Genomic DNA, 23,106 nt, shown 5'->3' on the forward strand with positions numbered 1-23,106 from the left:
AGAGGAGAGGAGGGGAGAGGAGAGGAGGGGAGAGGAGAGAGAAGAGAGGAGAGAGAGAACAGAGAGAGGAGAGAGAGAAGAGGAGAGAGAGAAGAAAGAGAGAAGCGAGAGAGTAGAGAGAGAAGAAAGGAGAGAGCAGAGAGGAAAGAGCAAGGAGAGAGGAGAAAGAAAAGAGGAGAAAGAAAAGAGGAGAAAGAAAAGAGGAGAAAGAAAAGAGGAAAGAAAGAGGAGAGAGAGGAAAGAAAGAGGAGAGAGAGAAACAAAGAAAAACGAGAAAGGCTGGCATAGCGAGAAAGCGAGATTCACTCCATCTTTACAACTCCACATGTTCATCACATCCCCAGGCTCAACTGGGCCACCCACAGCCTCCTATTATGCCATGACGGCGTATTAGTCTGTCGCCTATCCACATGATTGGCATCCCGGCGCCGAACGCATCCTGCACCCTCGTTATGGTGCCAGCGAGCGATAAATCGATCCCACAACAGATTTCTCCATCAAAACGCGACGCAGGCACGCACAAGCCCCCCCCCCTCCCACATACACACACACACACCTCTCTACCACCATGTGCTTGGCAAGGGTGATCTCGTTCGTTTCGACCTAATTCGGGGATGAAAAAGTGATGAGTAGTTTTCAGTGAGCGAACGTGTGATGGACAGTGGGATTGTATTTATGTACCTTTAGTGCCCAGACGATAGGTCTCTCAGCAACCACGAGATTCTAATCTGCTGAGGTCAACCTTTATACGGTTGACCTCGTTTGACACCTATACAACTTCTACTCTATCCATCGAAGATTTTCTTCAGCTAAAGGAAGTGCTCACAAACCTCAATGGCCAAAACATTTTGGGTGCTACAGAATTTATATAAATTGAATTCTAATATTTCCACTAGATGGATCCTAGTTAGGATCTTAAAAACAATTGACTTCATTCTATCGAGGCAATTCCATGTGGAACTGAAACTAGTTACCATAAACTAACAATCAACTAGTACAGCGAGGATGGAAACTTAACGACCTAATCACGTTATAAACCTCGACCCAATAGTTAACAACCACTCGAGTCCCGTTTTCTATTTGTGGAACCACGGTCGCCATGAGTACATTAATACGAAAGTTAGTCACAAATCTTCGTCATTATCTTCCAGAAAACGAGGTAGGCAATAAATTATTTGAAATAATTTAAGTTTATTATCCATATTGTTGGTTTTCAAAAGTCATCCGATGTAACTGGGGTTCCCAACACATCCTTTAATTGTACGATTTATTCACATTCAGATATTTCAACACGAATTTTTTGGATCCACAAACTCCCACTTGTTTCCGATTACGAGCCTTCATTGAAGAAGACTATCACTGACGAACTGCCAGGAACCTGGGAGCACCTACTACCTTAACAGGAAGCTCAGAATTCCATGAAATTAAATCACAGCTAAGGTATTCTACTTCGCAATTCCTGCATAAGTCATCCCTATTATCTCTCCGCCCCCACGTGACTTCGAGTCGAGTTCGAGACCCTTTCCTGGCCACAACGAATCAGCGTCCTTCGCTTCCTCGACCGACGACATTCCAAGATGCTTAGAGAGCGACGTGACGTCACTTCCGCCACCTTGCAGTCCACGTTCACCCCCAGACCCACGCCTTGTTTGGTAACGCGGCTTTCACATCAGGCTGTAGCTACACTAATGTATTTCCTGAGGCGTGGTTATTTGTTCTTCATCTCTCCCTCTCTCTTTCTCACATTCACACACACACAAAGTAGGTATATATATATATATAAAATAAAATAAAAATAAAAAACGTAGCCCTATTAGATTACTCCCTCACCACCATACAACCTATTCCAGAACGGCATGAAAGCTCAGAATGGGGCTCTCCCTCATCTCCCATCTGGTAAATAATCTCCCGGCCATACAATGTGGGATTAGGCATCCTGATCTGGGATTACGTTCCCAACCTCCCTGCACGTATAAAAGGACCATGCGCCCCTTCCCAAACACAAAACTCTCTCACGAACATTTTACCAAAACTCTTGAGAAGCCAAGATCCCGAAGCCGCCGGCCCTTCAAGACTTCTTCGAGGTTCCTCGAGATTTCCCCCCAATGCCACTCGAAGTCCCAGAAACAGGCCCACAATGCCGATCGTTGTGGATTGAAATAAACAAGTACCTCGGCGGTTCAACACGAGACCATTATACCTCTTCGGTGAACCAAGCTTGTATTCAGTGGAGGTTCGTTTCAAATGGTGTCACGGTTCGTTGAAAAACACCTTTCAGTCAATGGTCATCCACTCATCAGAAACGTCGTTACGCCAGATCCACCTGATTCAGGGGTCCACAAACCACAGTAACCAGCACCTATGTACAGTTAAACTGAACTTCCCCAAGCAATCCATAAAACCCCACCCCCTCTTCCACCCCTCCGGACCCGAGTTACGTCACGTCCTCCATTGTTCCTTATCGTCCCGTTATCGTTAAAACAACACCGGCTTATCTGATATCAGGGCCACTTCACAGGAAGAGCGGAAGCTGACTAACACAAGACCTCGATCTGGTCCCAGCCAAGTCAAGTTAATTAACCTCCTCCTCCGTCAGAGGGGGGGGGCGTTATCTCTTGGGTTAATAGAATATCCAGGCTCTAGCCTAACCTTTAAGCTATCGCCAGCCTCAAGAACCCAACTACATGATCCCTAAAAACCCTCTAACCTTAAATGGTCTTGTTAAGCTGGCGAGTAACTCATCGTAATTACATTACTATTCGACCTTAAACGTTGTTGGCAGACACCCATAAATCTTCCCCCTGGGGAAAGGAGCGGGGAGGTTCCCCCCCAGCACCCCCCAGACGTTTAACAACCCTACCTTCACCCCACCCCCCACGTAGGTCCAGGTTCGATTCCCAAGAGGAACCCGCTACTTCCAGTGATCTCGACAGTTTACGTCATAAGGCCCGTTTTCCGTTGCAGCTTTAAGCAACCCTTCCGCCATAAGCTCATCGTAACGAGTGTCTGGATTACATGTATATTCCCCCCCTGGGGGTGAGAAGAGGGGAACATCACGAGGGCGACTAAAGGCCCCTGAGGGACATTTGCCTGTTATTTTTATTGCAGCGAGAACAACCTAACTACACCATTACGGGCAAGTAACCCACCAGGACCACCTCCCCCTCCAAATCCCCCTACCACTCCCTTACAGCTGGATTCTGCGGTCACCGGCTGTCGCGTGACTTTGAACCATCTGCTGCGGGGACATGTACAGTTGTACACTAAAGACACGCTTCTGCAAGTACCGCTCCAATGCTCAGCATGATCTGTATACATATGCTGCAGGTGTCTTTAACCTATTTAGGTTTCGAGTATTTCCATCTGGGGGTTGAGGTGGCATATCTCTCTCTCTCTCTCTCACACACACACGCACACACACAGTTCGGCTCAGATCTCTAACCGCTAAATTCCCTATTGATAACGAAATAATTTTGTTAAGGCACCAAACATATTCTGAACCTTTACAGGTCTGAGAAATCGGACCATCTGTCCGCCCATATGCCACAATGCATGCCGCCCTTCACTCGCTTTATTCTGGCTAACGCCTAACTATTTAATTCCGGGTGTGTCAGTTCTCAGTGACCGGTACAGTGCCACTTCCGGTTAGCACTTGCTCCCTCCAGCCTTCCCCGAGATGACATCCCATTGCTTGGCACCGAGCCACAAGGATTCCACCCCCCACCCCGCCCTCAGTGTCTACGACAAATGCTCGACGACGCACCCTTCACAGGAACGATCATGACAAAATTTAACTCAAACGTTTTGTACAATTTCCGGGCCCCTGGAACAAGTCTACGCCCTGACCGTGCCAAGTATTAAAGCTGGCACCTTTACTTTCGTTACCCTGAACAGTATGCAAAGTACTGACGGAAGTACGTAAACCTGTTACGGCGGGACAAATCAGACAAGAAATGGGGAGAAGGGGGAGAAGGGCAGGAGAGGCAAGAATGGCACAAAGGCACCCCAAAGTCCGCAAAAACCGAGCAGTTATGTAGACACGCCGACAAAACTACGAAGTCTAAGTAGCGAGTATACATCACTGGAGGCAGAGACGCAAAAGCAGGGCCTAGTCCCACAATGGGCACATATACATCACAGGCCGAGGCCGACGACTTCCAAGGTGACAAGAATAATGTGGCGCCACTCAAATTTGAATCAAGATGTGGATGGCTAACCACTGGAAAAGATCGGGTAGATGTTATGTTCAGCAGGGGCACATGGATCAAGATGGGGGAGAAGGTGGCCGTGGGAGGAGGAGGAAGAGGAGGAGGGAAAATGCACTATGAACTACTGCTTGAACTCCATCTTTACACGAACTTCTTCTAAACCAGTTGGCACTGGGTTAACACAGCTATGGCAATATTCACTCTGCATGAGACCCTACCAACAACTGATGGGTTTAACTCCATCTCCTTTAACCCCGTCCATAACGAAAGAAACCTTGCAGCCACGTTACTTTACTCAGCTGCACGTGGCATCAAGGCTCCTTAAAGATTGCCTAGTCAAAAGCTAACGAGACACTCTCCCCTTTGAATGTACTAGACGAGGGTTAGGGAATGGCGTCCGGGGCTCTCCCCCTCCCCCCTCCCCCCAAGGCAAATAAAACCACAATCCATCATGTTAATGCCAGCGTGCTGAACGGTTCAAGACGGGACAAGTGGGAATAAAGTGCCCCCAGCCCCCACCCCCCACTCCTCCGGGCCTCGCATAGTGACGTGGCACATTCCAATTGCCACAGTCCACTTTTTGTTTGGCAATCTTTGCTAACAAGCGGCTGACCGCAAGGGGGCAAGAATAAAGTGGCACAGTGGAAGCCACCGCCAGTCCCCCTAAGGGACCAGAGGGCATGAAGGGAGCGGGACTTCTGACGGGATGGGATGTAATGGGACCAGGAGGAGTCTGCGCTGCGTGTCTGGCCACGGGGCGAGGGGAGCTGCAGGAAGCTGAAGAGGACGGTGGAGGAAGGTGGAGTAGGAATTGAAAGGTGGAGGAAGGTGGAGTAGGAATTGAAAGGTGGAGGAAGGTGGAGTAGGAATTGAAAGGTGGAGGAAGGTGGAGTAGGAATTGAAAGGTGGAGGAAGGTGGAGTAGGAATTGAAAGGTGGAGGAAGGTGGAGTAGGAATTGAAAGGTGTAGGAAGGCGGAGTAGGAATTGAAAGGTGTAGGAAGGCGGAGTAGGAATTGAAAGGTGGAGTAGGAATTGAAAGGTGGAGGAAGGTGGAGTAGGAATTGAAAGGTGGAGGAAGGTGGAGTATGAATTGAAAGGTGGAGGAAGGTGGAGTAGGAATTGAAAGGTGGAGGAAGGTGGAGTAGGAATTGAAAGGTGGAGGAAGGTGGAGTAGGAATTGAAAGGTGGAGGAAGGTGGAGTAGGAATTGAAAGGTGGAGGAAGGTGGAGTAGGAATTGAAAGGTGGAGGAAGGTGGAGTAGGAATTGAAAGGTGGAGGAAGGTGGAGTAGGAATTGAAAGGTGGAGGAAGGTGGAGTAGGAATTGAAAGGTGGAGGAAGGTGGAGTAGGAATTGAAAGGTGGAGGTAAAAGTAACTGGAGAGAAGAGGAAATTGAAATTGGGATGGGAAGGAGGAACAAGTAGTTACAGAGAAGATAAGGAGTAATTACGCAGGCCTGAGGAGGACTGGAACTGAAGAAGGGTAACACTTGTGGCTAGGAAGGAGGAAGAGCAAGTAGTTATAGAGAAGGTAAATAATAATTGTGGAGGGATGTGGAGGACTGAAAGTAACTGAAGATGGGTATACTTATGGGGAGGAGATAGGAGGAGGAGGAGAAAGGAGGTGGTGGAGGAGAAAGGAGGTGGTGGAGGAGGAAGAAAAAGGAGGTGGAGGAGAAAGGAGGTGGAGGAGGAGAAAGGAGGTGGAGGAGAAAGGAGGTGGAGGAGGAGAAAGGAGGTGGAGGAGGAGAAAGGAGGTGGAGGAGGAGAAAGGAGGTGGAGGAGGAGAAAGGAGGTGGAGGAGGAGAAAGGAGGTGGAGGAGGAGAAAGGAGGTGGAGGAGGAGAAAGGAGGTGGAGGAGGAGAAAGGTGGAGGAGAAAGGTGGAGGAGGAGAAAGGAGGTGGAGGAGAAAGGAGGTGGAGGAGGAGAAAGGAGGTGGAGGAGGGGAAAGGAGGTGGAGGAGAAAGGAGGTGGAGGAGGAGAAAGGAGGTGGAGGAGGAGAAAGGAGGTGGAGGAGGAGAAAGGAGGTGGAGGAGAAAGGAGGTGGAGGAGGAGAAAGGAGGTGGAGGAGGAGAAAGGAGGTGGAGGAGGAGAAAGGAGGTGGAGGAGGAGAAAGGAGGTGGAGGAGGAGAAAGGAGGTGGAGAAAGGAGGTGGAGGTGGAGAAAGGAGGTGGAGAAAGGAGGTGGAGGTGGAGGTGGAGAAAGGAGGTGGAGGTGGAGAAAGGAGGTGGAGAAAGGAGGTGGAGAAAGGTGGGAGGAGAAAGGAGGTGGTGGAGGAGAAAGGAGGTGGTGGAGGAGAAAGGAGGTGGTGGAGGAGAAAGGAGGTGGTGGAGGAGAAAGGAGGTGGTGGAGGAGAAAGGAGGTGGTGGAGGAGAAAGGAGGTGGTGGAGGAGAAAGGAGGTGGTGGAGGAGAAAGGAGGTGGTGGAGGAGAAATGAGGTGGTGGAGGAGAAAGGAGGTGGTGGAGGAGAAAGGAGGTGGTGGAGGAGAAAGGAGGTGGTGGAGGAGAAAGGAGGTGGTGGAGGAGAAAGGAGGTGGAGGTGGTGGAGGAGAAAGGAGGTGGAGGTGGTGGAGGAGAAAGGAGGTGGAGGTGGTGGAGGAGAAAGGTGGAGGTGGTGGAGGAGAAAGGAGGTGGAGGTGGTGGTGGAGAAAGGAAGAGGAGGAGGTGCGAGCTGTCGTGATGAGGCGTCGAAGCCCCGTTACTTTCCTTCATCGGAATAAGTTTGGCACTCACTGTCCATTAAGTATGCAAATTGGCTAGAGCCACCGGGCCAGGGAAAGGAAGTGCAGGAGGTGAGGGAAGGTGGGAAAGAAAGAAAGAAAGAAAGAAAGAAAGAAGAAAAAAAAAATCGCGGAACAATGGAGGGGGAGACGTGGGTCGCGGGAACCAGGGAGTTCTGAAGACAAGATGAAAGTTTTCAAGCTGCAAGAAGACTTCACCAGCTGTCTTCCCCCCCCACCCGAACTAAAAACCGAACGTACAAAACCCACAAGCTAACTTCGCATTCTGTCCCTACCGTTTCCTCGAGTAACTCCCCTCTCCCCCTACTCCCCCACCTCACCTGTACCCGAGCCTTATGCCTAGCTAAGCAAACAAGCCTCCTGGACCCCTCAACACTCTCACCCCACCCTCAACCACCCTCACCCTTGCGTCCACAGGTGTCCAACAGGTCGCCGCGGCCTCACGGGTGATACACGTAGGCCTACACTCCACAACTCAAACGCCACTCCCTTTTACTCCACCTTACTCCGTCCGTCTACTACTACGCGGACGACCCGTCACTCTCAACCCACCCAAGGTCTATATAGTATAGGTCAACCCACGAGCGCTTCGCTTTTCCTGTGTTCTGCGCATCCGTGACGTCAACGGGTGCAGTAGAGGTTAAACGCGGGAGCGTGTGTCAATCTGTGCTTGCCACTGAACGGGACAAGGTCACACTTCTCTGCCTACTTATCCTCACCGTTCTTGTGGTATCACAATGCCGTCTTGCGCCGTGCGTAGCTGTGGTAATTTTCGAGTGAAAGGGAAATCAAATGTTCATTATTTTCGGTTTCCAAAAGATAAAGAAACCCAAAATCGCTGGATTCAGCTGTGTGGGAGAAAAGACCACATAAACCCACTGACTCAACGTATATGCAGCAAACATTTTGAACAATCAGCATTTCAGAGAAATATGAAATTCGAACTCCTTGGAATACCGGTGCCTCCAAGTTGTATAGCATTCAAGCCTGGTGCAGTTCCATCGTTACATTTACCATTAGACACAGGTCCACCAGTATTGCAAGAAAATAGACCTCCGACCAGTCGCCCAGTTCCAGATTTAAAACCTCTGCCTGATTCAAGTTTCAAGCCTTTACAGACTGATGGTGAGTAGGATACACTTATTTTGCAATTTCCATCTAACTGCTGTAATAAAAGCTTGATGTTTTGACCAGTGTTAATTGAATTATTGTGCGTGAATTAATGTGATTAATCTCAATATAATGTGTTCATGTAACTTGTTTGTTTTTGAACGTACAAGCTCACAGAGATGGGTTCATGAAATGGTAAACAAAACACATCTAATTATTTCAGGAAATGCACCATCCCAGTGTAATTCAAGATCACCACCACCAGGTCCACCAGTGTTGCAAGAAAGTAGACCTCCGACCAGTCTCCCAGTTTCAGGTTTAGATCCTCTGCTTGATCACTTGACTGAAGCCAATAGAAGGCTTAAGCAAGTGACGCAAGAAAGAAATGATCTGCGTAGGGAACAGAAACAATGGGAAAAAGAGAAAAGGCGTTTACAAAGCACATTCAAAACTGCATATGACATAGCTGTAGCTGACATTAAGAAGGGACTTGGGAAATCCTTTACAGAAACACAAATAGATGCAATGTTAAATGGAAAACAACCAGCAACTTACACAGATAATGATATTAGTGAATCGCTGGTACTGCATGGCTACAGTTCAAAAGCATACAAATATTTAAGGGAAAAGAAGCATCTTCCTCTGCCTTCTGTAAGTACGCTCAACCGCCGTGTGTCAAAGCTTGACTTACAACCTGGTGTGTTATTACCAGTAATTCAGCTTTTGAACCAAAAAACAGAAAAAATGTCAGATATTGAGCGCCTTTGTGTACTGTCTTTTGATGAGACAAGTGTTGCATCAGATTGGACATACGAAAAAGGCACTGATGTAATATATGAACCTAAAAAGAGACTGCAGTGTGCTATGTTAAGGGGACTGACAAGCCCTTGGAAACAGCTAGTGTACTACGACTTTGACACTAATATGACTAAGGACATACTGTATGACATTATTGTTAAGGTGGAAGAAGCTGGATTTTTAGTTGTTGCTATGGTATCGGATATGGGATCAACAAATCTCAAACTCTTACAAACACTTGGTGTCACCATTGATAACCATAGCTTCACAAATCCAGCTTCTAGTGACAGGGAAATTTTTGTTTTTGCTGATGCTCCACATCTCATAAAACTAATTAGAAACAATCTTTTAGATTCTGGATTCAAATTGGATGGCAAAAATGGATGCAAAAATGTGACCAATTCTTGTATTCGTGAGATAATCAAAAGGAGTGTAAAAGACTTAAAGACAACATTCCGACTGAGCGACAAACACATTGATGTACAAGGTCATCGAAGAATGAATGTTCACTTAGCTGCACAACTGTTGTCTGAAACTACAGGTAAAACAATTGAGTATTTTGGTGAGCAAGGCCTTTTAAAGAGTAATGATTGGGAAATGACTAGTAAATTCATTATGCTAGTAGATCGTTGGTTTGATCTCTTTAATGCAAGGGTACGTATAGATTCAAAAAAAATCCTCTAGAAATGCCTATGGGTGGAATTTGGAAGAACAAAATCACATTTTGGAAGATATGATTAAAACTGCTAAAGAAATGAGAGTGGGTGGAAAAAATCACTTATATCAATTTCAAAAAGGGTTAATAATTTCTTCAATGTCCCTCTCAAAGTTATATAAAATGTTGAATGAAAGATTTAATGTGACCTTTTTGCTAACTTACAGACTAAATCAAGATTGCTTAGAACATTTTTTTGGCTGTCTTAGACAAATGGCAGGAGCTAATGACAACCCATCTCCTGTACAGATCAAACATAGAATTAAAAAAATTCTTCTTGGAAAAGAAATTGCTCTGATGGGTATGAGGTATAACACAGTGAAAGAGTGCACAAGTACAAACATGTCGCATGCAGCACTTGCTAAAATTAATGTTAATCAATGTGCTGCTACTTCCAAAATTGATCACAACAATTTGGATGAAGAACTCTGCTTATCAGCAATGGTTTTTGCTGTGGATGATGAGCCAGACTGTTATGAACCCCTTTCATTTGATGTAAAAGACATAACTTTTGAAGAAGCCATGGAAACTGAAGGTCTAAGGTATGTTGGTGGGTTTATGGTAAACAAATAAGGTGTAATTGGTTTGTATTGAGTGTATACTCACAAGAAGGTATATATTAAATAAGAATCAATGAATATTGTGTTTTTGTTGATCTCCCGCCTTAAATTCAGTTATATATGTAATGTAAAATATAACTCAGATGTCATGATAATATTAGTAATAATATGATATATATATATATATATATATATATATATATATATATATATATATATATCATAGCAATGATTATTATATGGATCATGTGAAGATCTGTTTCCCTAGAACACCCATGTAAAGAAATTCCACCCTCATAGTAAACTGGCAAGATGTGACCTTGCACAGCTGTCCCCAGGTCAGATCCGAAGGCGGGGTTATATTCGCATCTAAAGTCATGTCAAGTCCCTGGGATCATGTGAAGACCTACCTCCCCAGATGTGCTCATCTGAAGATCTGTCTCCCTATGCCCGTCTGGGGAGACAGATCTCCAATTAAAGTTAATAATAGTAGTAATACTAATTATTATTATAAGAGAGAGAGAGAGCGGGAGTAGAAAAAGAGAGCGAGAGTAAGGCCGAGAGAGAGAGAGAGAGAGAGAGAGAGAGAGAGAACGGGAGCCATGGGGAGGGGGGGAGGAGGAGAGAGACACCTGACAGATCACGCCGACTGCACCCAGTGACGTCACGAACCCCCCACTTCCCCCGCTGGGTATTTGGAACCTGCGCGTGGGTTGACCTATACTATATAGACCTTGAACCCACCCACGCATGCACGCGAAGCCATGCCTTCTGGGTCAGTTACGGTATCTTCGAATTGATTTGGAAATTACAATTCCGGGTCACTTAACGAAAGGGATACTATTTATATCAACCTCAAGCTTAAAAAAAAAAAAATATATATATATATATATATATATATATATATATATATATATATATATATATATATATATATATATATATTAACGAACAATCATCACCGCAACGTCTCCATGATTTCCACCTTACAACTTGTCGTCGCCAGCCCTCAAATGCGAAGTAGTTCGAATTACCACTCGACAACCCACACCAACATCAAATTCCATCTGATGATAGACGATCATACCCGTGCGATACGTTATCTCGCGTCTCGAGTATCTGAAATAACTTCCATCACAATATATCACACCCACACTGGTATCCGCCAACGCAGACATACGACGAACACAAGATTCCCCCCCACCACCGGCCAGACGTACGGGGGGGGGGGGGGGTGACCAGAAGTCCCGTGAGCCCACCCGTCCCGAACCGCCCCCCCAAACCACCTTACCTCAAGCTATGGCCGCAAGGGACGTAACCAACCCAAACCTTTATTCTTCTCGTTTAAAACCTGAACTCATCCCTCGGCAAATCGCGAGACCTGAACCTGACCTGACCTGACCTCGGCCACACCTGGCCACCCGTCAGTTAACGGCAGTACTTCCTCGGCGACCTGTCAACCTTCGTTTTTTTTTTTTTTTTAATCAAGACCCCAAAGGCCTTTATGGAGACTCTTCGGAGGATGAGAAGTGTCCGAAATGCATTTTGTACAAATTGGTTCTGTGTGGATGCCGAGGTTGAGGGTAGGGGAGTTTATTCACCCGTTTAGATTGGCAGACAGCCCCCCATAAACTGGGGAGTGGGGGAGAAGGTGACGTAGGGGGAAAATAGTGTACAACCCAAACCACCACTTCCCCTTTCACTCCCTTGTTCAGCGACACACCTGTGCTATCACACGCACAGGTGTGTGTGTGTGTGTTTCATGTCCGTACACCACCAGTCCTTCATACGTGGCCAACACCAACACTGAAAATGGCACCTTTAGGCGAAGACTTCTGTCAACGCATCTTGCCTTCAGGTTACTGGTAATTTCTTGCATAAGCAACAAACCAAATCAAAATGTTGTAGGACAGAGCCAAAACACTAGGTACAGCCAAGTAAACAAGTTTCTCCATACTCTGGCGATGACCAATCTTTTTTACGTACAGCGTTGGGAGAAATGCCATAAATACCCAATAGTAATTTCTTGTTAACTTTTAAGATAATTGGTGAACGCTTGGCCAGTCACAGGCAACTTTACCTCTGAACTCTTTGGCCGAGTTCAGACGATCGGGCAGTGCGGCTGGCGAGCAAATTCTTCCGGGCCTGCCCGTTGTCCACACAAGAGTTTATGAACAGCCGGGCGCGCCCGACGATGACAGTAGCGTGTGGAGTGCGGTACGACAAACATGGCGCCTAGTATTGTCAAGAAGATATTGTACACCATAACTGACATGGTAAAATGTGAACTGTGGTACAATGACGTGGGATGTGGGAGGGAAGCCTACTGTGGGTTGACGATATTAATTCGATTCTGGAAGGGTCGAAACTCCATATACCGGGCACCGCCTTGGCGATTTCGCTCGACGAGCACTCGGGCAATTTGACGGTTTGCTCGTCAAATGTGCCCGTTAACGCGCATGTCCGCCGACCAGGCCTTTATACAGTAAACTTGTTTCGACGACTGTACTACAAACTGACGCTCAAATTTATAAACATGCCTCGTTAGTAAGTCTTACTAATAACACACAACTTGAAGCCGAAACCGCAAGATTCAAGGCCGTATTGGTGCCACTTGCGAAGCGTGTAATGAGCTCCAGAGTAAAGTAATTGGCACAAGCTAATTTGATCGAGACTGGCTGCAACATTCCCTACTGAGGATGCCAGTGAATGAATAAAATATGCATAACCTTTACTAACAAAAATGGTTATCCTACATTCCATAGACAAATTGCTCGGCAACTGACAGAAGTCCATACGGAAGTAGTTAAATCGTTAACCAAACCTTTCAACCAGCCAGCTCATATCGAGAACTCCCAATCAATTCCTGGAGCCCGTGGAACGCCCTTCAGCTGAACAAAATTAAGTTACCTTGACCTTGAACAAACTTCCAGAGGTTGTCACCGGGCTGAGGATGTTACCCCTTCAGCGTAGTGTGTGTGTGTGTGTGTGTGTGTGTGTTTCACGACCGCTTTTGACCCCGTGGTTGACTCGCGATAGACAGTTACCATCCTCCCAAATGAGAGCCCAGAGCTCATATGGCACGCTCTATGGATAATCCTGCGATCCCACGCACGCGCGCGCACACACACACAGGTTGTGTGCGCGCTGCCACGAACTGAACAGCAGCAGCAGCAACAACAGTACCAAAAGGTGAAATGGATTTTTTTCTTTTGAAGAAACATCGCGCCGTCACGACCTAACAGTTATAACTGAGAACGGCCGTGGCGACAACTAGCTTGTCGGAGACGTTCGCCTCTGGGGAGGAGGCTGAAGAAGTTGAAAGTGCCTCGCCAACTCTCCCCCCCTCCCCCCGGGCTCCCCAAGGTACCGTACGCACCCAATTGACACATTCGATTCTTTTCGCAGTTTCTTTGCCCTTCTCTCAGATTTAATAATTTCATCATGGAGATGGGGAGATGGGAGAAGTATTGGGAGGGGGGGTCTGTGCAGTATAGGAAATATGCAATTTCCTAAAACCGACGCACCTCTCGTATCCTACTCCGGTCTTGGCCCAAGAAAGCGAACGTTGGCCGAAGACGAAAGAGCGATGTACCGCACCAATTTTCCACTGATGCCTAAAACCAGACTACTCGAATCAGCTACGGGGTCTCCACGGAAGAGGGTCAAGTGGGGGGAAAAGGTGGAGGACGCGAGTTGGGAGTATAGAAGGATGGATGGATGAATCAGGAAATCGAGAGGGGAGTGAATACAATGGTAGTGAAAGGGAGGTGGGGAGGGTTCAGTCGGGGGGGGAGGTTGGGGGGTCAAGGGGCAAAGCAGCTGTTCGAAGGATGGAGACAAGGGAGACAGAAAGGGGAGGGAGGGAGGGTGGGTGAGGAGGAAAAAAAGTCGTGTGTGGGAGGGGAGGGGGCGAGAGATGTGAAAGGGAGAAAGGGAGGAGGGCGGTGAGAGGGGTGAGATGGCGGGAAGAGGGGTGAGATGATGGGAAGAGGGGTGAGGGGATGGGTGAGACTGTGGGGAGAGGGGAAGGGAGGGGAGAGGGTTGAGAGGGAGGGAGGGAGGGGAGGGGAGAGGGAAAGGAGGGGTGAGAGGGAAAGGGGAGGGGAGAGGGGTGAGAGGGAATACGTGGGACGGGAAGTGAAGGAGGATGGGCGTGTGGAAAGGGGTGGTTAAGGAGGATGGGCGTGTGTGGGAGGGGGTGAGTAAGAATGGGCGTGTGAGTGATGGGGTGAGTAAGAATGAGCGTGTGAGTGATGGGGTGAGTAAGAATGAGCGTGTGAGTGATGGGGTGAGTAAGAATGAGCGTGTGAGTGATGGGGTGAGTAAGAATGAGCGTGTGAGTGATGGGGTGAGTAAGAATGAGCGTGTGAGTGATGGGGTGAGTAAGAATGAGCGTGTGAGTGATGGGGTGAGTAAGAATGAACGTGTGAGTGATGGGGTGAGTAAGAATGAGCGTGTGAGTGATGGGGTGAGTAAGAATGAGCGTGTGAGTGATGGGGTGAGTAAGAATGGGCGTGCGAGTGATGGGGTGAATACGTGAGCGTGCGAGTGATGGGGTGAATAAGTGAGTGTGCGAGTGATGGGGTGAGTAAGAATGGGCGTGTGTGGGAGGGGGTGAGTAAGAATGGGCGTGTGTGGGAGGGGGTGAGTAAGAATGGGCGTGTGTGGGAGGGGGTGAGTAAGAATGGGCGTGTGTGGGAGGGGATAGGGAGTGAGAACGAGCGTGTGTTGAAGGGGGGGGGGAGAGAATGGCGGAGGCAGCAGGACCGAAGAGTAAAGTATGCAAGACAGAAGACAGGAAGTAGATCGAGTCAATGAAGATGGAATTTAATCGTTTCTCAACAACTTTATCTGTCCATATTATCAGCTGCTGCCACTCCACTTATCTTCCACATACAGCTTGGTGACAGGAAATGTCGCAGGGCTCATCCACACTCCCACCCACTCCATTTAGTCTCATAAGGAGTACTGGTACGTGTTTACAAATTCCTTTGTATCAAGTTTCCTGTGCTACAAAAACTTTCAGATTCTGTTCTTTTGCTACGATGACGCACTTGTTAAAGAACGAAGATTCTGTGATGGGGTAAGTTGTGGATTTGGTTTTGTCGGCAATAACTCTTTGGGAAGAATACCACACCGAGGAATTGGAATTTGGAACTTTAGAAAATGTGCGAGTCGGCAGAACAAATTGAAAATGAACGATAATTTTTCGATTGAAAATTCATTTCCAAACTACAAAAATGAGTTCTGACAGTGGGGACGTCAGTGGACTCAAATATAGATTACACACGACAGTACATGCACCAAAACGGCGTATTGTGCACTGCTCAACTTGCGTTAGCCTAAGATATCCACAACAGTCGAGTCCAATAACACCAAAAAAATCACGAAGAGTCCACATTTAAAGTACGATCACCCACCCCACAAGCCAGGTCCCAATAGGTTTTGTATTGGAAACGCCATAAGTAATCATTCAAACTGATTAATAATAAAAAAATAGAATTACATTACATGTATATTGTAGTATATTATAGCTGGCAACCCACATTGTGATTTAATTACATCATGAACAAGCGTCACCACGAGACAGTCTGTTGAAACATACACACAGAAAGGGGGGAGGGGGGAGAGAGGGAGTATCCAAGGGGCCCCCCCCTTCTCCCTTCCCCACCGTTTGTGGTTTGAACTGTAAAACGTCTTTAAAGGGACATTTAGACAGCCAAACGGCTGACAAACCCGGTTTGTCAAACAAGTGTTTGAAGTGATGTTTGACCGTGTGAATAGGGTATTTGGTTGTCAAACACGTTTCACAAACGTTTGACAACCACACTATTCACACGCTCAAACATCACTTCAAACATGTGTGACAAACAAGGTTTGTCAAACTGTTTGACCGTGTAACGTCTTTAAGACACTATAAACCCAAGCCACACCCACACTAAAGATTGTCGACATATGACCCCCCCCAAACTGATAAGGGATAATCACCCACATTTATGATAAACTGATAAGACATGGTTGCAACACGGACAGGAAGTCTGTCCATCAATGTTCTAAACAAGTGACAATGATTCACAAGATTTACAAGTAAACTGACAACGCAATACACACACACACACACAGAGGAGGGGAGAGAGAGAGAGAGAGAGAGAGAGAGAGAGAGAGAGAGAGGAGAGAGAGAGAGGAGAGAGAGAGAGGAGAGAGAGAGAGAGAGAGAGAGAGAGAGAGAGAGAGAGGCGGCCGCAGTTAACAATTACACTACACATTCTATCTTATCATTCATTTGGTGGCTGACCGTGTGTGTGTGCGCGCGCGCAAACAAACATACTCCACATTGACTCACTTTTTTCGAAGTATTACTGCAGCTAGATTCGTCACATGTGAGTCCTAGCCTCAAGAATTTCCCACCGAATCCTAATTACCACATCCGTCTCATCAATACAACCATCAGGCCCAGTGCATTTAGTTCACAGCAAAGGCCCGAGGCGAAATTAGACACGCCCCCTTTCTTGAATGACCACTCACGACTACCTTTGGATGGGGTGTATTGATCAAGGAGGCTGCAATTGGTCGATAAACGAAGAAAACTGCTTGTTTCGCCTGAAATCACGGCTGTAACTATGCATGTTCACTAATTTGACCAAATTGGAAAAGAAGCAAAGTTTGTGTGTGTGTGTGCCTCTTTTCGAGACAGCCAGACACCACCCTACGGCAGTGAGCTCAGAGCTCATTATTAGCAGATCTCTGGGTAGGTCTGAGACCACTCACACTCCACACACCGGGAATGCAAGGTCACAACTCCTTGACTAACGTCCCGTACCTGTGTGTGTGTGTGTAAGAGGCGATCAGCTGTGCAGCAATACTTGAAAATACCAGCCACATTCAAATGAAGACACATATATACTGCCTGTTCGCTCGTAATCAGAAGCCGGTGCTTACGTGTCCATTTCCAACTCGCTACAGAAACTACCTTTAATGCTGCGAGTCATCAATAACCCGAGGTTAACAATTAACCAAGGATTGGGTATTTGGCAATATCCAATTCAACAAAGTTTAGTATCTAGTCAACAGAAAGATAACCCTTTTCAGGCTTAAAGGCTATCACTAATGAACTATCTAGTTGTAAAGCAGTTACTAGAGTGTGGAAAAACGCAAATGGTTGGAAATTCACACAAACATTTCACAACATTCATAAGTCTTATGACTGCATTACCCACGGCCGTGTGAATTTGTTGATTGGATTTTCACAAACGATATTTAGGTTACAAAATAGTTTCCTGTCGTCTAAGGGTTGCAAGTTCTGTGGGTAAACTAGTCACAAACCTAAAACCTAATCTACGTTCGACGCATGACGTACAAAATGTCCCCAAATACCTACACGAACTGAAAATTTAACACTGACAGAAAGTCTTCCCTCATTTGCAGTTTGGGCCTTCTATGCGTAGACCCCTGTAACTTGTGGTACATCCCAGGCGTATGCGCATGCGCAGGGGAAGGGGGAGGAGGTGGGGGATGTGACCTTGTTCGACTAGCCAGTGGGAGAACCCCCACCCTCCCCCGTCTAACCAACTTGACGTTTCTCACTTTTGAAGTTAACATATAGTGCCCCCTAGCGTATGCGTAAACCTTGTACGTTAATTAAAGTGAAACCTTGTTTTAATTAATCTATTTTTATATTCTAACCAGAGTATTTCTCCCCGATTTGATCTAGACTTCAATCGAGGAATAACAACCTTCTGGTTAAAGCCACTCCAACTTAGTTAACCAGTTTTAGTGCGAAACCAACTTTAACCGCGTTTCCCACGAAGGCCACGAATTATCCACAAAATGGCGATTGCCAGGCAAGCCAACACGGCAGGTTGTGAGCAAATTTGATCAAGGTGGAACATGTTGAACTAATTTATCAACAACACAACCCAGTAGTAGTCTAAACCATTTCTATGTTTGGGGGGAGAGGGGTGAGTAACTCTCCCCCTCCTTCCCCGTTACAGTTTACCCCGCTGTGTGCAGAAAAATGCAAATACAAATTCCTAAATAGTTATTCCAGAACATTAAAGTAGACATAACCCAGGAATCCAAGTCTGAAATTATATGTACCAGTGTTATCCTCGTTTTATTCAATTCTAGTGAACGCCTCAAATTCAGATTAGACTTCTACAACTATTCTGGAACCGGGTTAAGTACATTTGATTCAAATTATGCTAGACGACTTCATCCATCTAGTGCTTGGAACTGGGGGGGGGGGGTGACTAGGGTGTGGGAAGGGGGAACCCCCCCCCCTTTCGGTTACAACTAGATCAATATCCAAACGTTTTGCCAACCGATTTCATACATCTAAGCTAGGAACACTACCCAACGGGTATACACGAACATTTTAGTATTTTATTATGACTAGTGACGGGTCACCTCCTCCCAACAGTCCAGGAAGTTTCAACTTCAATTCCAGGAATAATATACGCACCCCTTCCAAAGGGGATTCAATTCTTTTTCCTTACTTGTACTGGCATCCTCGCAAGTTCCCCGGTTCAAAACTGGCGCCCTAAGCTTCCCCGAGAAAAAAAAAAAAAAAAAGTGTGCCGCTTTCCTGACCAACAGACTACAGATTACAAAACTAAGTTTTAGTGCATCCCTAGCTACACATCCAATGCTTCCCAAACCCAAAACTAACACAGCTGCTTTATTGGCCCCAAATGCATTAGAAACTAGAATCCATAAATGCTTCCCTCACGCTGTAGCACGTCTACACGTTTCTTCAGCTCCGACTGGCATCTTCCAAGTTTCCCTTGAACACTACGAGAATCTTCAACTACCTCTCGTAACCAACTCAAATACCTATTCAACTGACGAACTGCTCGAGAACTTGCGTTATTACGACCCACCCCTACAGCAATGCACATACTATACACGTTCTACTTAATACCCGACGAATCTCTTCATAATAATGGTGCCCTGAAAGCTCACGTTCTGAGTTGCATAGAAATTGTTCAAAATTAATTGCACACTTAACCCATTAGGATGTGTGTGTGTGTGTGTGTGTGTGTGAGTTGCATAGAAATTGTTCAAAATTAATTGCACACTTAACCCATTAGGATGTGCGTGTGTGTGTGTGTGTGTAAAGATCATCTGCCGTACGAGATTGTTGCACTAAACAATCTTAAGACAAATGACTATATGCATCCTGTGACCACCAAGTACAATGCTGAAGACAATCTTCTGGGGGTATTGGTAAAAACACGAGTACAAGACTCTTCGGGTGGAATAAACTGAACACTGATATTACACGAATCTCCAACGTAAATACATTACGCGTTTGAGTATGAGAACAGTTAACACAAGCCTTCGGAGAGGGAAAACGTAATGGGGTTTGGTTGTTCAAAACGTACCCGAAGTATTCATCACTTAGTGCGACAAATGAAAACTCGTGTCTACCCAGTTTAGTTTATGATCATCCTCTTTTCAGAAATGAGCAAATTTAAAACGCTTCTTGTCTTTCAAAAATTTAACTTGCGTTAACATACTTTGTAAAGTATTTCACAGCCACCTCCAACGTCCCCAGTGTTCATGTCAAAGTTGGGCCTTTCTACCGGCAACTTGTTTAATACTTAATTTTGCAGCGCTATATCTTTTTATCCACTGAAGTTACACTACACTCGACATGAAACTACCTCGTAAAACAAAATGGCATATAAACCATTACACTTTGCTTCCTAGCATTTGAGAACTGGTTCTGTACCATTTTTCCCAAATTACTTACCTCGTGTACATTTATCTATGAGTAAGAAGCTAGGCTGACAGCTTCAGCTTGCTAAACCAGACTGAACATTCGGAGGAACAATACTGTCCGAATTACAAAATTCCTCTATTATCACGCATGCATTTACAGACATCCCTTTCAGTCTCCCGCGATGTTACTTTCAATCGAACTTTCGTTCTCAAATGTAGTGCTACAAGAACCAAGTCTTCAATTATGGCCTCATGGTTTAATAAGATTAATATTTTCCAAACTACTTTGCCCTTTACATTTGATAAACTTTAACTTGCCTCCCATATACCTCAATGTCTGACTACTACGGTCACCGGATGACACTATCGGTCCGATAATAAGGAGTTTTCCTTCCCACGACTAATGCTACTCACGACGCATTTTAAATTAGGTTTCCAGTCTCGAATATGCTGGTTCAATTTATTACAAACCTTAGCAGTAGCGACATCTACCTACTTCGTAGAATGCACAAAACAGATCAACGTGTTCACGAAATAGGACAGTTTGAAGAGGGACGAGACAGTTTGGATTTTACTGCCGCAAAGACCAAAACAGACTTGTCTGGAGCACGGGCTACAACTTGCGCCGTCCAAGTTCTTTGTTTCAGCTGCGTACCCACCACTGCACGAAAACTCCCAGAGAACGACACCAAGTTGTTCACATTTCCACCAAACCAACTCAAGCTAAACAACCAAATCCATTTCATCTTATCACGTATCTGTTCGCCATATTATGATATTTCGATATTTTAATGTTAACATCAAACTATAGTGCAAAATCTTTACAAGAGCAGAAATTCGTTCTTTAGAGCTCGCCATTTCATCCAAGCTCTCGATTACTTGTCAGCCATACCAAGTCCGTTCCGTTACCACGTACATCCAACGTAAATTTTTCATTAGAACAAACTTGCAACTAAACCCCGTTTGAAATATCAGCATAAACAGTTGAATAACTAAAAGCGAACCTCACGTGGCAACTCTGTTTACCGCGCGCTTTGAAGACACGGCGTCTACTGCTACACCGGTTAAGTCAAAAACTCTTCACTATTCTTACCTTGTTCCCGAATTCTCGGAGAATTTAACAGGTTATCCTTCGATAAAGTGAGCGCACCAACACTGTATCACACTGGTTTAACACACTGAAAAGATTTACACAGGAGCACGAGCAACAGAGTGTTACCTCCTCCACTGCGTGTACACTACTACGGGATCCGCCGTTCCCGCAGAGCAACAACCCCCCTTTTCCAAACGGCCCGTGCTTTCATCCTACTCCCTCCCTTACTCACTTTCCTATTTGTTTAGCTTGTTTCACTTCCATAAACATTGTCGTTAGTTTTTCCATTTAAAATTGCAGTTTGCTGACTATGAACGATGCTAAAGTACCAGTTTAGAATATAATCAAGTGAGATTTTTCCTTGTTAGAGGTATAACAACTTTAGCTGAGACAAAGCGGCTGAGAGCTTGGCCAAAGCCAAGGGCAGCACATGGATACAGTACATATGCTAAACCTCACGGATTCCACATGTAAATCTAATCAAACTATCTTTTATAAGATTAAAAAATGTCTATGAGTACAAATATTAATTATTATTATAGGAAACATTCAAATCGTCAAACATGTGGTCTTCATAGCCGCTAGGTTACTGACAGGGGCTAGGCTAACCACCACCTCAAACCTACCACAAAACCCCCCCTTCGCCTCCTACTTCTCCCGCTCCTCCAAACTTTGTCTTCCCCACCCGCCAGCCACTCTACAACCGCCACACGCTTATAATATTGCCCCAACATTGTTCCCGTATATGATAAACTGCATACGACACATAACCATATACATTCCCAGAGAATGAAATATATATGGAAGCCTACAGAAAACGGGACAATGCTAGTGGAGACAGTTGTGAGTGTGTGTGTGTGTGGGGGGGGGGGAAGACTCGATTTGAAATTTGAAAATTTGTAGTTACCGACTCGCCTGCAGATCCCATAACACCTGAAGCTTCGCCTCCAGCACATCCGCTCATCGCCTTCAACCCGCAAACACCTCCGATACCAACGAGTCTATAACACGACATGTGAGCAGACGGTTTCGTTTGGGTAATGTATGGAACGTGGAAGTACGTTTCGTATGTAATGCGCGTGTACGTTTTGGTCCAAACGTATGCATGAGGCATAATACAGTGGTTGTTTCCTTGTTACGTTGTACTTTTTCCTAATAAAATTATATTTGTATATGATATATATATATCTAATAACTAAAAATCGGTTTCAGGATATGGCATTGCCATATTCTGGTATACACGTATACAAAACTATACACAATTCATACAGGAGCACATATCTCGGTGGTGCAATTATTATCGTCAGTTATCAGCAAGCGGGATCTAGATAAGGATTTGATTCACGGTGCCATCGTGGTAAATTAATCTGCAGTAAATAACATGGTACTCAAAATGGCAATTTGCAGAAAAATGGGCATTCTGTAAGAATAGATGTAGGATATCTAAACTCTTAAGCTAACTTTTTGTATAATACAGAATTAAACATACAAATGCATATTACACACACACACACACACACACACACACACACACACACACACACACACACACACATATATATATATATATATATATATATATATACATACAAAACAAATTACTAAACACACGTGATAACTATACTTGCAGAAATGATGTCTTGAATAGACGAAAACGTTTATTTTCTTTTATTTTCCAAGCGGTTTCTGCAAAAAAAAAAAAAATAATATATATATATATATATATTATACACACAATAAAAATCACATAGACGCATGGTTCTAAGTATACAGAAACCCAAGTTAAATAATACATTATAATATACTCCATTATTTTCCTTGGTGGTTTTCTGAACACAAACACACGCATGCATATACAAATACAAAAATGTAAAAACGTGTTAGTGTTTACTTTGTATTCACCAAGCTGTAGAATACAGGAGGAAAGTGGGCTACCCTCGTGGGGTACATCTCATCCTCCAGTAACCACACCTAATTTCATATTCGTTTGAGATTCCAGTTCCAGGTCCTTCCAAGAGCTTACGCATCTGTTGTGTGTGTGTGTGTGTGTGTGTGAGGGGGAGTTCCCTTGTCTGAATAAAACTATTGTATCTAAGAAAAGATATATACTGAAAAGTCAGAGGACGTCTTTCGTATCCGTCTCTGTCCCTCACAGC

General features: G+C 45.3%; 1 protein-coding gene across 2 annotated transcripts in view; it reads right to left on the minus strand.

Annotated features, from left to right (window-relative positions):
- LOC143025604 (uncharacterized) overlaps positions 1-21,117 on the minus strand; it is a 459,091-nt gene extending 437,974 nt beyond the window's left edge. The window contains exon 1 of one of the 2 annotated variants that reach the window (XM_076185542.1): positions 20,951-21,117. The gene's annotated coding sequence lies outside the window, so the exon portion shown is untranslated. Of the gene's footprint in view, positions 1-2,200; positions 2,342-20,950 lie in introns of those variants that run through there. The other variant, XM_076185543.1, reaches the window with a different exon arrangement.
- Positions 21,118-23,106: the final 1,989 nt, after the last annotated feature.

The sequence above is a fragment of the Oratosquilla oratoria genome, chromosome 5, assembly GCF_046742065.1.
Source record: "Oratosquilla oratoria isolate Oo_2021 chromosome 5, ASM4674206v1, whole genome shotgun sequence".
Taxonomy (NCBI): domain Eukaryota; kingdom Metazoa; phylum Arthropoda; class Malacostraca; order Stomatopoda; family Squillidae; genus Oratosquilla; species Oratosquilla oratoria.